Source organism: Thunnus albacares, chromosome 3 (genome assembly GCF_914725855.1).
Source record: "Thunnus albacares chromosome 3, fThuAlb1.1, whole genome shotgun sequence".
NCBI classification, from domain to species: domain Eukaryota; kingdom Metazoa; phylum Chordata; class Actinopteri; order Scombriformes; family Scombridae; genus Thunnus; species Thunnus albacares.
Genome location: NC_058108.1, coordinates 30,659,708 through 30,675,159, shown reverse-complemented (window position 1 = coordinate 30,675,159; position 15,452 = coordinate 30,659,708). Strand labels below are relative to the sequence as shown.

General features: G+C 39.9%; 1 long non-coding RNA gene across 1 annotated transcript; it reads left to right on the top strand.

Annotated features, from left to right (window-relative positions):
• The first annotated feature begins 789 nt into the window (after nucleotides 1-789).
• LOC122979762 lies at nucleotides 790-9,932 on the top strand. The gene is made up of 3 exons (XR_006402913.1): nucleotides 790-887; nucleotides 1,097-1,189; nucleotides 9,732-9,932. It is a non-coding gene; the product is annotated as an uncharacterized LOC122979762 (long non-coding RNA).
• The last annotated feature ends 5,520 nt before the right edge of the window (nucleotides 9,933-15,452 follow it).

Here is a 15,452-nt window from a genome sequence, read left to right as displayed (position 1 = left end):
CCTTCATCCTCATTTCTCCTTCTCCATCATTCACTCTTTGGCTTTGTTATAAGTCCTATCTAACACTCAGCAGTCTCACTCTGTAATGACCCTGATCTCCCTCGCTCCCTTTCTCTCTCTCTCTCTCTCTCTCTCTCTCTCTCTCTCCCTCTCTCTGTCACTCTCTAATCCGGTGCTGTCCTCACTGGCCCAGTGGTTATTATGCTGTAGCTCAGTTGCCCTGTCATACCCTTCTTTCCTTATAGGACGTGTGTGTGCATGTGGTGTCCCATTTTCTCTGTGAGTGTGTGTGTGTGTGTGTGTGTGTTTTCTCTTTGATTAAAGTGCGCTCAGTGCTGATTCAGCACGTCCAGCTGGTTAAACCATCAACTGTGGAGTCACACATTATTAAACGGATGAATTTACGCACGCATCCAAAGAACAAGAGCCTGGAACTCTGGATACGATGTACGGCATACAGTTTGGTTGTATGTGTATATAAACAGTACATACAGTATATATGTGACATGTTAATATGGATAAGTATGACTGTGTGTGTGTGAGTGTGTGTGTTTGATGATATACATGTTGTATCTGAATGCACAAAGTTAAACTGCACTTGATGCCTGAATTAAGTGTGTATATTTATATTTGTGACCAGTTTAGTGCATTTTCGGAGACATGTGTTTGTGTCGTGTTCCTGCGTAGACTGTAATGCATCTGTATGTGAACACGTTTTGTATACTGTACACTATACATGTGCGTATGTGTGTGTCTGTGCGTACGTGTGTGTCTGTGTGTGTGCGTGCATGTATACATGTGCCAGCATATCATCAGTGTGAGGTCACCGCAGCAGTGGAAACTCTGATAAGTGGAGGTGTGCCGCAGCCTTGGAGGCTTTAACTTATGTAAGAAGCCAGGTGTTTATTACACACACCCAATGCACACACAGACACACACACAAACATGAACGGATTTAACACACACACACTTGTCAGATTCGGTGAATGACTGTTGCCCTGGAAACCAATGTCTTGATAATGAAAGTGACTGGAAAGTGGAGCCACAATCAGTCTAAAGGCAACCAAACCAGACTTCCTGTACTTTTATCTGCCAGATATCACCATGTGGAAGGAACGGGTCAGCGATGGTAGACAGTCATACTGAACCACACTGAACAGCTGATGCACACGGGACCTAAGGACAACAGGTAAACATATCAAACTTGTACAATATTTTTTTTTCTCCTACTTTTATGTGCTACCTGTGTGAAACACTTTTTTTTTAAAGTCTCCCTATTGATCATTTGTAATAAGTATATAAACACTTAATACATTGTTTACAGCAGATTTAGCTCCTTGTGTGGACGTCCATAAGTGGAGGTCTCTGTATAAAATACTGTTATAATACTATAAAATATAATATGTCTTCATGGGAGTAGTTATAATTGTTGACAAATACGGTAAATAATAAACATGTCCTTATATCTGCTTATAACTACATTACAGTGTGTTATTGAATGTTTATATACTGATTATAAATGCTAAATTGGGGGACTTAAGGTAAAGTGTTATGAGGGAAACGATCATCAGGGTTTTCTTTTAAAAAATATTGGAGTATTATTCACTCAATTTATGTGTTTAATTGGTGGAGTGCCCCTTTAATACGCAGGATCCCTCCCCCAGTTCCACCTGACACTGCACAGGAGTTGCTTGTGCAGCAGTAGAGACATGAATCTTCAGCAGTTTCCAAACATGGCATATTGTGCTTGTTGGAAAGTATGTCTAGGACAGGGGGCAAGAATTTTGGCCCCTGCGCCACCGATGTTTCCTCTCAAGGAAATAACTTTTGAAATCTATTTTAGCCTTAGTCGACATCAGTAAAATGCAAATAAGACACCGTTTGACAGTGTACTTTAGTCATGGACTTGGACTAGTGCTATGCGCCCTTTCAGCTGATCAGAGACCATGAGATAACGTTAAACCTCTGACAGGACAGACTGATTTGTTCTTGTAATTGTTGCGTAATCTTGGCATGTGTCCTCCCCAGCATAACATAAAATGTGATGCTAAGAGAGGACGTTTTCTCTTTCTTTGATGATTTTGTCTTTCAAAGAGGAACAAACACCTCACTTCAAACAGATCATCAACCATTTAACCCTTCACAACTGGACTTATCAGTTCTTCTCCCTTTCACTTGTTATCTCTCTGTCTCTCTCCATCGCTGACAGCTGAAATATATGAGGACAGGCTTTCCACAAAGCAGTACTCAACATCCCCCTCCTTCAGTACCACTACCCCCCTCTCCCTCCCCCCACACAACGTCTGTTTCTCTGGATGTTGACAATGGCATTTGCTGTGAGCAAGTGACTAAGACTCAAAGAATGTGAGTCTGTGTGTGACTTTGTATATGTCCCCCTCCGTACTGTCACAGGCTGTCAGGGCCAGAGAGAGACAGAGAGAGGAGAGATGAGTCCGACAAAATGACAGTGGGACTTTATTTCAGCCTCCCATTGTGGCCAAGTTGGGGTCACGAACCCGGTGTGACTGTCAAAAAAAAAAAAAAAAGATGCAAGAGCGAGGGAGAGGAAGCAAGTCAAGGCTAGTTTTAATGTTTAAGTGCATGAAAGAGAAAGGACAGCATAAAAGGCAACTCATGAAATTCATATTTTTGGATCCTGATCAAATTTAGTTTTCTTATCCAAGATAAATAATCCTGTCAAGCACCGTTTGTATTAGATTATTTAACTTGTGTCAAGGTAACTTGTCCTGATTTGTCCTAAGTAAGATATTTCTCTATTTCTGTTTTTCAGCTAGAGCAGACGAGAAGCACGTCTGAAAATCGGATTAAATGGTTATCACTGTCATTGATATATTTTGGGCCACTTGGGGTAGTGGAACAAGAAACAGCTGACATATTATCAACTTCTAAAGTAAGAAGTCGTTAAATGCTTCACTATGTTCACCAGCTAGTCGCTAACTTTGTCTGTCTGGAGATGAAATTAATGAGAGTCGAGGACATTAAAAACAAAACATTAATGTAATACGCTTAAAGTCTCCGTTAATCTCATCTTGATTTGTCACTATGAACTATTGTGGCACGAGAAATTAATATAAATTAATAAATAAATGATCATGACAAGTCAAACATAAATAAAAAAAGTCTAAATTTTGCAGGAAAAAAATATGCAACAAATAAATGATTTGAATGTTTTTCTGTATTAATTCATGTTTCCTCATGTTTTTATATATATTTTTCCATATTTACTTCTATTCATTTCCAATTTTTCAGATCTCTTTTATGAAATATGAGCCATTCAAACACATTGTGAGCTCTTGAATATCTTAAAGCTCTTCACTTTACCAGGAGGAAGATGTGAGATGCGGAGGAAAGATGTGGAAGTGTTTAAGGCCTAAAAAAGTTTAATTGCTCATATCAAGCATTTTTAATTAGTTTTAAGGTCAGTTAAGTGGTTTTATGGTGTTTCAAGAACTCATTTTTGCTTCTCAAATTGGCAGATTCTTGGTCAACACTATATTTCTCTTAAAGGACACAGTAATTTTCTTGTTTGTAGAAGCAGATGTTGTGAGAAGGAAGAAGGAAGATGTTTTAGCCTGTGCATGCTAGTTCAATTTACTGCCAAAACACATGAATACCTGGGCAGCCACAGTGTGTACACGTCTGCGTGTGTGTGTGTGTGTTTGGGCATGTGTGCGTTTTGTATTGGACCCGTGTTTTCCAGCTCCTGAGACAGGAAGTGCTACCTTAGCAACATGAGGAAAACACAGGAAGTGCAAACTGCGTGCCTCAAATTCCAGTCTTACGCCACTGATGGAGTGAGAGCCAGAGAGAGAACAATGAGCAGCACACACGGCTTCACCGAAAAGACACAAATGTTCAAACTGGAGAGCTGTAGTCACACAGATGGCTAGACACACACAAAAGGTCAATTATGAAGCTGTGGAAAGAAAAGACAATTATGATGGATACGGGCAAATACGCACATATCTCCAGAATCAGTCGCAGCAGGAATGTCTTTGCTGTCTGACTGCAATAAAAATAAACCTCATAGCAATAATAATAAACTTGTGCACAAATACATCCACAAGTACCTGAAATTCTGACTCACATCTTATGATCTCAATGCTAAGTATCCTTGAGCGATAATGTATCAGCCCCATGCATGAAAAGAAGATAAATTTCATTTTTGACTGTCAAAAAGATTAAGGGTGTTAGTTATACTGATGGATTTGCATGTAACGGTAGACTAAGCATCGCTACATAACGAAAAATAATGAGTTTACTTTGTCCTTCTACTGTAATGGAAGTAACTTTTCATCCTTTGACGTGCTGCAGTAAGTTTTTAGGAACTTTGCGCAGATGGTTAATTTGACTGATGAGACCACAGACATTAAAGTCCTCCATGGCGTCCCTGTAGTAAAGAAATAGCATTCTGTTTAGGATGAATGTTGGACAATTTGGCTTTTTTTACAATATGTACGGTATGGTATAGTATAACAATATGGTTAAAGTAAGGCAACTAAAACATTTGTAGTGAATTCAACAGGAAAGACTGTGGTTAAGGTTTTGAGAGAGCAAACATTAAATTCAGGCCTGTGACCGAACCTGAACCCTGCTCTCCCACATGACAGTGGGATCCACCACACGCCCATCCACCCAGTCCTTTCTCCCAGAAATGACATTTATATACTACTAATTTGTAAAAGAAAATACATTGTGAAGGAAAAATAATGCGGCCTGGATTACATTTTTTATCAACATAAGACTATAATGTTTTTAATTAACAAAATTTGTCAAGTCGCAAAGTGTTTATGCTAATATGTGACACCTGAAACCTGAAATAGTCCTAAAACAAAGCTTGTAGCTACGACCAAAAATCTTTTTTTCACTTGGAACAATAGTCTCCTGTCGTTCAACATGAATTATTACAGACCCTATTTAGAGCTGTCCTCTCATATCAAGCTAAAGATTGTGTCTGGGATTAATTAAATTTACTCCTAACATCAATTTGTGTCTCAAAATCCATCTTCTGTAATCACTTGTGATTGGATTTAGCTTCCCCGCCAACATTTACAGACACTTCAGAACAATCCCACAGCATGTGGTTTATCTTGGCTTCCAAGTTTTAGATCATGAGCTTTGTAATCTTTTTCCTCAGTCTATAACATAGGAGAAAAATCCATCCATGAGAAATTTCATCTGTCCACTTACACCATTTGTCATGTGTGTCGACAGCTTTGGTGCATGAATTCATATGTATTTCGAGGAGATGATAAATATGGTCCAGTGTGTTCAGGGAGTTCACACATGTTCAGACACGCAAATATGGTCACATGCATTTCTTAACACTTCCACATGTGTTTTGGGTGATCGGATTCTCAGTGCATCTTTGGTGCCTTTACACCTGTATTTTTAACCGTCTGACTGTGATCAGATCATCCGAGACAGATTTTAACAGCAGGTCTGAACAGTGAATGTGCTCACTTAACCAGTAAGCTGAGCAACAATGCTGATCTCCCTAAAAACTTCAGCTCTATTCCTCTCACAGTCCTCTTTTCCATCCCATTTTTTCTCTCAGTGCTGCGTGTTCCTACCTCCTCCTCCTCCTCCTCCTCCTCCTCCTCCTCCATTAATCAAACCTCTTCTGTGTGGCCTTGCATCACCTCTGTCCGTCTTGTCTTCTGTCTTTTCCTCCATCGCTCTTTCTCTCCTCCTCTCTCTGCTCTCTCAGCCTCACTGTTTGTCAGTCGAGCTTGTCGGTGACGTTATTGTGTTGGCATAGATTATGCCGGGCCAAACACTGGCTGGATTTACTCCTCTCCTGCTGCTGCCGCTGCTCCCTTCCCTCTCTCCATTCATCCTTACACTCTCTCTTTCTCCTCACTTCCCTCCCTCCCTCCTTTTTATTTCCTTTCCTCATTTCCTCCTTTGTTTCTCATGATCTTACTCCCCCTCTTCTCTCCCCTTGACCTCTTCACACCATTCTCTCTTCTTTCCTCCCACTCTCCTGCCCTCCTTCTTCATTTGACACCCCTTGACAATCCATAACACCACTCATACCTTCCTCCATCTCTCTCTGTCCATTCTTACATCACTCCCCCGCTTCCTCTTTCTTTCCATCTGCATCCCTTACCACACAGCAACACCATGGCCAAAAGTATGTGGACACCCAGACAATACACCCATATATGCCCTATCCATGTATATTAATCTACTGCTCTAACAGTTTCCTCTCTTCTGGGAAGTCTCTCTTAGTGATGTCGCGTCATAAGGTCTGGCTCACAGTTGGCGATTAAGTTCATCCCAAAGGGTGTTGGATGGGGTGGTGATCAGGGCTCTGTCCAGGCCAGTCGACTTCTTCCAAACTAAACTCAGGAAGTAATTTCTTTATGGACTTGTATTGTGCACAGGGGCATTGTCATGGTGAAACAGGAAAGGATGGACCTTCCTTAAACCACCAAAGATTTTCTTTGACTGGAAATAATTAGGCCACCTCATGTAAAACCGCCCAGAGCAAAAACACACAAAACTATGTGGGAGCACTTTTGGCTACATAATGTATGTCTTTACCTTTAATCTCCCTTAATTCCCTCTCTCCCCTGCTGTGATGTGTATCAATCACTTTTTCTCTCCTTTCCTCTCTCCCCATCCTTTCTTTCCTTATTTCTTTCTACAACTTCTCCTTTCCTCCCTATAGTCTACTTTCTCCCTGTACCATGTGTTTAAAAACTCTTTTGAAAAGTTTTTCCACTTGGCCTACTGTCTGTACCTGCATCCCTCTCTCCCTCATCCCTCTCTCCCCCTCCCTCCCTCCCTCCCTCGCTCCTTGTCTCTCTCTCTATGTTCTGACAGTGTGATCCATGGGGGCATTATCTTTCCATTATCTGTCCATCCCATAATCGTTTCCCTCACCTCGCCCGGCGTCTCTGGAGAATATTAATCAGCTCTCAGACAAGTCTAATCACTGCTCTGGGGCTATAACGGGAGCTGCAGTCCATCAGGCAGTAACCACACAGACACACACACACACACACACACAGACATGCTCGCAAGAACAGTCTCCAATTAGTCTTGTACTCTTTCTGTCTTGCTCTCTCTCTCAGTACACTATGTTCACACAAAACTCATGGCTGTTATACAAAAAGAAACACACAAGAGCATGCAATTTGCTTGTAAACCCCTGACCTTCGCATAAAAATCTACATTCCAGCAAGTTATAAATCACATTACCATTGTGTGTGGTATAAATCAGGCAGCAGGCAAGCATTTGTAACAGTAGTTAGTCAGTTAGAAAATTGCAGTAAAATGGCCAAAACAATTGACCATTGAGACATTAAAGGGGCATAATGTTTGGCACTAAGTGTGACAGCTAGAATTTCTTAAACAGCTATCAAGTTGGGCTTTTTATACTCTTACAAGGGTTTATGAAGAATGAAGATAAGATCAAACAACTGTCAGTATCATTTTCAGATAAAGATGGAAAACTTGTAGCTTGTAGATAAGAGGTCTCAAAGGAGAATGTTTAGATTCATGCAAACAAATTGTACAAAAAAAACCCCAAATCCAAGTGGGCAAATCCCATCCAAATCAAACGCTAAAATATGTTGTTGGTCCATGCCCTCCAGAACGACACATATAGGTATTTTCTATCCACTATCATCAGGATTACTTTGTCTTTTCAAAAATAATCCAGTTCTCTGATCTTACACAACTTTGGTCAAGGTTTGGTTAGGGTTAGCCACAAAAACAACGATGTCAGGGTCAGGGAAAGGGCATGGTTTGGGTTAGAGTAAGTACTTTCTAAAGGTTATGGAAACAATGACTTGGGTTGAAATTACTGCCGTGTGAAGATTAGGAGATCTTCGTCATGGTTACAATAATAACCACTTGGTTACGGTTAGGCAACAATCACAGTCATAGTTTAAAGAAACCAACACTGACTGTCTGTAAGAAAGGGGAAATAAACAGTGTTGTCCCGTATTAAAGATCAACATTTTGTTTCAGTACTGTTTTTCAGAATATTAGCGCAACACTTACAGTATTGGACTTTTTCTCAGAAGTGCTATAACCATAAACCATGTTGGGTTCATTTGTCCCCAAACAAATCCCCACAAATCCAAATTTCCTTTGCGTAATGCCGATGAAAATATCAGAATTTGGCACAAGTGACATCCAGGTGATATCAGCGGTACAGGTAGCAGGTAGAGTGATTCAGTGGGGATTAATTTCCTGACTGGATGCATCCAGCATGATGAAGGGTTTTTCTTTTGTATATTTGTATAAGTTGTTTTTTTTTCTTTATCTGAATGGAGCATTACGGTAGAATGTGCTGTTCAATTTAAGCCCTCTTAGACAAATCTGTGATTTTAGGAATTATAAACGCCACTGACTTGACTTGATAATGTCTCACAATACACGCTCAGTCTCTAAATGCTTCCAGGATCACAGCAGGTTTTATTGCCGTTTATAGCTTTTATTACAGTGGCTCGTGCTCTCCCAGAATCCAAGCTCTGTTGAGCATCTGAGGGGTGAGGTGGGAAAGTTTTAAAGCAAGTCTGTGCAGCCGTCCAGTTTGCAGTAACTGTACAATGGAGGCATTCACTAGCAAGGACCATCCCTTAAACGAACAATATGTAATTTCTGCCGCTAGAGTTCTCTCAATCACAACAATAACAAAAGACAGAGTTTGATGACGTTGTGAAGTAGCGTGGGATAATGGGAATTGTTGTCTTCTTTGATAAAAACAACCAGCTTCTCCAGGGTAGGATTACTTCAATGTTCATCATTCAGGATATTTTTTACAAGGAGCCAAATTATCCGCAAAAGGTCTCCTCCTCTCCAGAACAAACAGGCCTGGTGATTTAAACAGGTAAAAACACTGAATAAAGCAGTTTCACATTAAAAATCAGTGTTTCTCTGATGCTCTTCAGCGGGCACAGGACATCCAGGAATGGCTGTGAGCCCGCGTTTCTCTGATAACATAAAATCCAGACATCTGATGACTAAAATCTTTAATTTTCTTAAAAATTATAGTTAAAAATCACCTTAAAAGATCTAAAAAGATCATCATGAAAATGTGGCTTAAAACAGAATAAAACTCAATTTATGACAGTTTCTAGCAGGCAACCACAACGCTGACGTATTATCATGTATGTGTATACTCTTTGTGGCGGACCGTTACCTTGATTAAAATGACAGATTTCTCTGGGTTTGACAATTGTTGGAAACATTTGAGATAATGTAAGTACACAAGTCAACAAAATATATAACATAGGTCGAGTCAGTTTTAGACATTTTAATGTGGAATAGTTACATATTATAGCTTTAACAGTATGCGATTAAAAGTTTAATGATATGAGACAAGTATTGCACATTGAGGTTGAATGAATGTGAGAAAGTGGTTATGTTGCATTGACATACCTAACAATATGGCAGCTAAATTTGGGCAGTTTCATCAAGATAGTTTTTGTTTCCTGTAATGGCATCCTATTCCCATTTTGTCTAATATTTGACTTCTGTAATATAATATTTTTTCTCTTATCATTTTTCAGAGACTGCAAACCTTGTGCACACGCTGTCTCTATCACTCTGAATCTAAGACATCAAGCCATTTTCATCCCATAAATCCTTCTGCAGCGCATGATTGAAGCACATTTTAATCCAAATGGCAGTCGGAGAAAAGGGCAAAAGATGAAAGAATAGAGTTTTTTTTTTCTTTTTTCCCCCAACAGACTTCTTTTCTTCCAGAATGATCTTGATTATGAATGGCTGCCCTGAGGAGAATGGGAGGAGGAGGAGAGAAGAGAAGAGGAGGAGAGAAGGGAGGAATGAAAGGAGGACAAGAATGGAAATTCAGAGGCTGAGGAATGTTCGCCATGGGGGTGCACGAGCACTAAACACACACGACCATGACCCAGCACACGGCACATGATCAAAACCATTGCCTCAAAAAAGAGAATAAAATTATTTATTGGGAGCTTAACAGTGTGCAGACCTCACTCCTTTGTACCCTGCAATGCATGTATGTACCCATAAACAACCAGAGAAGGACTGATGCAATTACATACTGTACATGCTACTGCACAAATACTAACCGAACTTCCACCTGCTCACGCATACTGTCCACTTTACTACACACATACCATGTTAAAATGCTGTTTACAGAGGCATCTTTAAATCCCCATATTTTCTCCTTTAAACAAGCTGAGAGAGGTGGAGTACGGGTTAGGGAGGAGTGTAGCGTGAGGCGGGATGTTGTGGAAAGATAAGGGATGAGGGGTTACATGAGGAAGTATTTGTATGTATGTATGTGTGTGTGTGTGTGTGTGTGTGTGTGTGTGTGTGTGTGTGTGTGTAGATAGGCTATAAATCCCAAGGGGGACTGCAGCAGACACAGCTGTTTCACACCCGTCCAGATGTCAGTGAAGAAAGAGAGACAGAGCAACATAGAGAGGGAGAGAGACATGCACAGACCTATACTGTACACATCAAAGACAGTAGAGTAACACACATGCATACACGTATACACTACAGATGGTGTTAGGACTCATTGAGAGCATCAGAAAAAGCTTTGAACTCAGTGAACGAGCTCTTCTTCCTCACTGCAGGAACAGTCAGCCCTGGAGAAATGGTGGTCTGGATAGTCGGCTATGGTAGCAGCTGGCTGGCCTGGAAATGTTAAAAATAATGACACAAAACCTAAAACTATATGAATTTAAACAGTGAGGCATGTGCAAGTGCCATCCATGCAGGACCTCTACATCCAGAGGAGCATGAGGAAAGCTGGAAAAATCATCAAGCCACCCCAGTTACTCCAGCTCTTTTCACTGCTACCATCAGGCAAGTGGTATAGAAGCATCCAAGCCAGATCCAGCAGGGTCAGAGACAGCAAGCCATCAGACTGTTGAACTCTGGGACTTTGTGAACATAAATGACAGACATACACATGAACACTATGCACCTGACGATAAAATCTCTTGAAATCTCTCTTGGGTTTCACATTCCTGTCAATGGTTTCATGCTATTCCACAGATCAATAGTTGTTGGTGGTAAATCACCGAGAAACCTAACAGTGTGCCAGAAAAAGAAAGGTTAAGTGGCTATAATTGATCTTTTTAAATGTATCAAATGACAATGTGCAATGTCAGAGGCATCACTAAAAGTGAAATTATCACCCAACTCTGCAGCTCCCAACTTTACAGAGCTTTATGGCGAGTTTCAGCTCATTGTTCAGCTGTCTGGCTGCAACTTTACTGTTTTGGTTCACTCTCACTCTTCTCATAGCGTCATTCTTTTGGCAACAGCAAGCAGCTGTTTTCAGAGAAAAAGCTCAAAAAAACCCATTGTACACTTCCTTCTCAGCACCATACGGCAAACAGAAACAGTTCATGACTGGTGTTGCTGTGCATGTGACAATAAAAGCTTTTGAATCTTGAATGTTGACTATTTCCCTCAGGAGTTTATGAGACCAAAAACAGAACTAAAAGAGAGTGAATATTGGACTTAAATTCATCAGGTGGACAGAAACACAACTCTAAGTGAATGATAATGTTGCTCAATACCTGCTGGATGTGTAAATAAGAAACTCTTTGCTAATAAAGTTCACCATATCAACTTAAAATGCTATTTTACAAGTATTTCAACTTGTTCAGATATTAGACAATACATGGATAATAAATTGGAAAGGAAGCAGGTGCTCATTGTGCCATCTTCAGAGCAGCTTCTTCCTTATCCATCCATACTATAGGCTGCTTTGTTAACCCTGCTCCTGCTTTCTTCTCAAGACATACTTGTTATGCTGTCAAATGTTTATCAGTAAGTCTTATGCAGAAGAGCATGCCTTTCTTCAGGTTGGAGCATGTAAGCTTCACAAATTACTTTTTCCATTACACACTAAAAAAAAATCCTCAGCGATGAGTCCAGTACTCTGTCATTGCTCTAAGACACAATGCAAAATTACATGTTTGCTCTGTTGTAATGGGCAGTACAGAATGTTGCCTGTATGATATGATATATTTCTAATCTTTATTTTGAAGTTACCATTTGCCACAAAAACCCATCTGTTTGAGAGCTGAGAACAACACATTATGCTGACTTGAGCTCCTATTAAGTGGATCTGCTGTTGAAGAAACAAAGCTCTGTTGTATTTTATGATGGCGACTGTTGGAACAGACACATCAGCTCTAACAAGGCGTAACAGCTCTGTTTCCACTGAGCGTCTGACACCAAAGAGGAGCAAATAGTCACTACCATCTATTAATTGTACCAATGTCTTCAATCAAAGGTTCAAACTCCATCCAGTAGCACTGTCCTGGCAAGTGTCTATATATTTGAAGGAAATAAAGGCATGGTATTCACACATGAAAAAGTAAAACAAAGAAATGCCTTCATTGTTCTTTTTTCCAAGTGTTGGCAAGATTGCCTTTGTGAAGATTATCTGGTTGTGCATTTGTCAACACAGTTTCATTAAAGTTATAACTCTTAAGAATCCCATGAAATCAAACCCTGTGTTTTTTACACTATTTTCAACTTTTCAGCAATGGCCATATATTTACGAGGTAACCAACTCCTTTTTCTGTGTCTTGTCTGTTGGAAAGGTACTCGCAGAGTGTGCAGCATGACATCAGATCATGGTCGCCATTATTATTGACCAACGTTTTTATTAAAACAATGTACATTTGTTTGGCTGTGCTGTAAACAGATATAGTTGCTCTTCAGTTGTATTTCTGACAAAGCAGCTACTCAAGGAGTGTTTGCCAGACTATTAAAATATATTTACTCATCATGTTTAGCACAGGTGTTGTCAAACTAACCAGAATTAAAATCTTAATATTACAGCTCTAAATAAACGCAAACTTGGCCAGAAAAGACTGCAGCTAATTACAGACAGATCATTACATTAAGACCAAACAGTTAGTAAAGTTCAGGCAAGCAGAGAAACTTTGGGTAAGATTCCATGCATACATGCATATTCTGCATGCAAAACACAAGAAAACAAGAGGTTGTGTCACCGAATTACTGCACCACAAAGCCAAAAACAAGGAGAGAAGATATTAGGATGATAGCTGGACACGTCACACCTGATGTCAGTTCAATTCATCATCCATCCAAGAGTATGACATCACATTTACTTTCTCTGAGACATGGTGAACACTTGCAAGTAGTACAGCAGGAATACAGGTGGTAAAGGACGGCCATGACATGAAAGGGACTGAAAATCTTGGTGCAAAAAACACTCACCTGATATCTGTAAGAATTTCACGAATTAACATTATCTGCAGCTTATTATTCGCAGCTGCTGTTCCTATCTGTGTCTCCTGTGAATACAAATTGTACAGAGCAGCATGATTATTTATTTACTCTGTTAGAGTATTTTATATGTTTATGCTGATGTTTTATTTACCTCACTAGACTATTTTTGATATGTGTATTTGTATTGTATTGTTGATGTGTGTTTGTGTTGTATTGTTTTGTCTACCCCAAGCACACACCAAGACAAATTCCAATCAATGTTTCATTGAAATGGTAATAAATTATTGAATCTGGAATCTTGAATGACTGATCTACCTACAAGCGGCTCGCTGTGGGAGTTGTCAGTGGTGCCTGCCAGCCTTATCGCATTTTGTCTGGCTATACCTGAAAAGAGGCAGCCTGAACCACTGAGGCAGGTCAAATTGACTTCAGCTCATAGACCTCAGCCTGGTTTCTCTCTCCTCCAAAGGCCAATGACTTTACTCGCTAGCATGCTCTCTGTTTCATATATAAACTTGTGTTGCCCAAATGTTTTTTCTTCACTTTACATATTAAAAATCAGAGGTCTCACTCTGAATCTGAGAAAAAATGAAAGATTAGGAGATGTAATACACAAAATACAAGCATTTATGGATTAAGCAGTGTTCACTTTGATGGAAAAACAGGTAGTTGACAATTGTACAGCATTGTTGACCTTGGTGTATATGCAGGGCCTACGTGTCACTGTGTCCTATTTAAAGTGTTAAAAGCTGTGGTGGAAGTGGTTAGTGAGTGAAAGAGGATCCTTCTCCCATCAAGTCAAGTTGTTGATAGGGGAGTGATGCACTTTGGCTAACTTCTATCCTTTATACACACTGAGGGTATCACTAAAGAACCAGTGTATCTATTTCCCTCTTCAGGATGTTTTGAAAGTGAAAGTGGAGCCTTTTCTGACTTTTTACTTGTGTGTATGCGGGTACATGTACACTCAGACACACACAAACACACCAGCATCTTAACCTGCGTCTGTCGCCTCTTTAAGTGGAATTGTGGTGCACAGCTGTATGTTGAGGGTTGTAGGCCAAGACACAACAGAAAACACACATAAAGGTGACAGACAGAGTCTCCCTCTTGAACCATATCTGAGAATTTTTAAGAGTTTGTGATACATTTTACTTTAGGATAAAAGACAGAAAATAATCCCTTTTGTATAGAGTTATGCTGACAGCCACTGAGCGACTGTGGGAGCTCTATGAGTTGCTCAGGAGAACCTTTCAAAAGCCTGCTCCAGGATTGAAGTATTGTTAAGTTTTAAATGCATTATTGCTAATTTGAATTTATGCTGAAAAAGGTCCCACAGCCGGTGCTGACTCACTGCCTCTTAACTAAAAACCCAGTGTCAGACATTTGGAATATATTACAGTAACACCCAATCTCCTTATTTGCCTCTTAATGCCTCTATACTGTATATAGAGAGGCACTGAAATCAAAATATGACTGGTTAATAAACACTGAAAAAGAAACATTAAGTATGTATCTTTTCAGACTCAGGTTGGAGACTCGTAACCATGGTAGCCCTTGCCGATAATAAAGTCTGAACTCATTTAAAAAATATATCACACCTAGCAAAGTGAAGTTACTTAAACTGAAGCGTTAATGATGTTGCGCCAGAGCTGCCTTGGTTGCTGTCAGCCATTGTATGTTCTGGTATTATTGTTGTTGTCACTACTGCATTGCATTGTGGGGTATTTATGCCAAAATAGTGTCCAGTGCTTGCATACTGCAAGTATGCAATTCATAAATAGTATGCAATTCACATACTATTGTTTTCATACTAAGGTTTCAGAGATACTAAAAAATCTCTACTCTTTTAGCATACTATATTACGTTAGTTTGAAATTTCAGATGAAGCCATGGCCTTTGTGCAGCAGAAATACTCACATGACCATAATGGTATAGGACTCAACTGAAACGAAGCCAGAGACATAAAACTACATTATGTAATTCAGGCAATTGTCACTGACCTGTGAGCAGAGGTCAAGTGTCATATAATAAAATATAAGCTGTTCATGCAAAGTGTCTTACAGTAACAGTATTTGTGTGAGTTGTCCTGGTGTAAAGTGAACTTCTGTCAGTGTTACAGTCTGGCTCTGCCCACTCAGCTGACAGGATGAGGGGATTTAAAATAAGGTCAAGTATAAGGTCAAACTTAGGTTGTAACT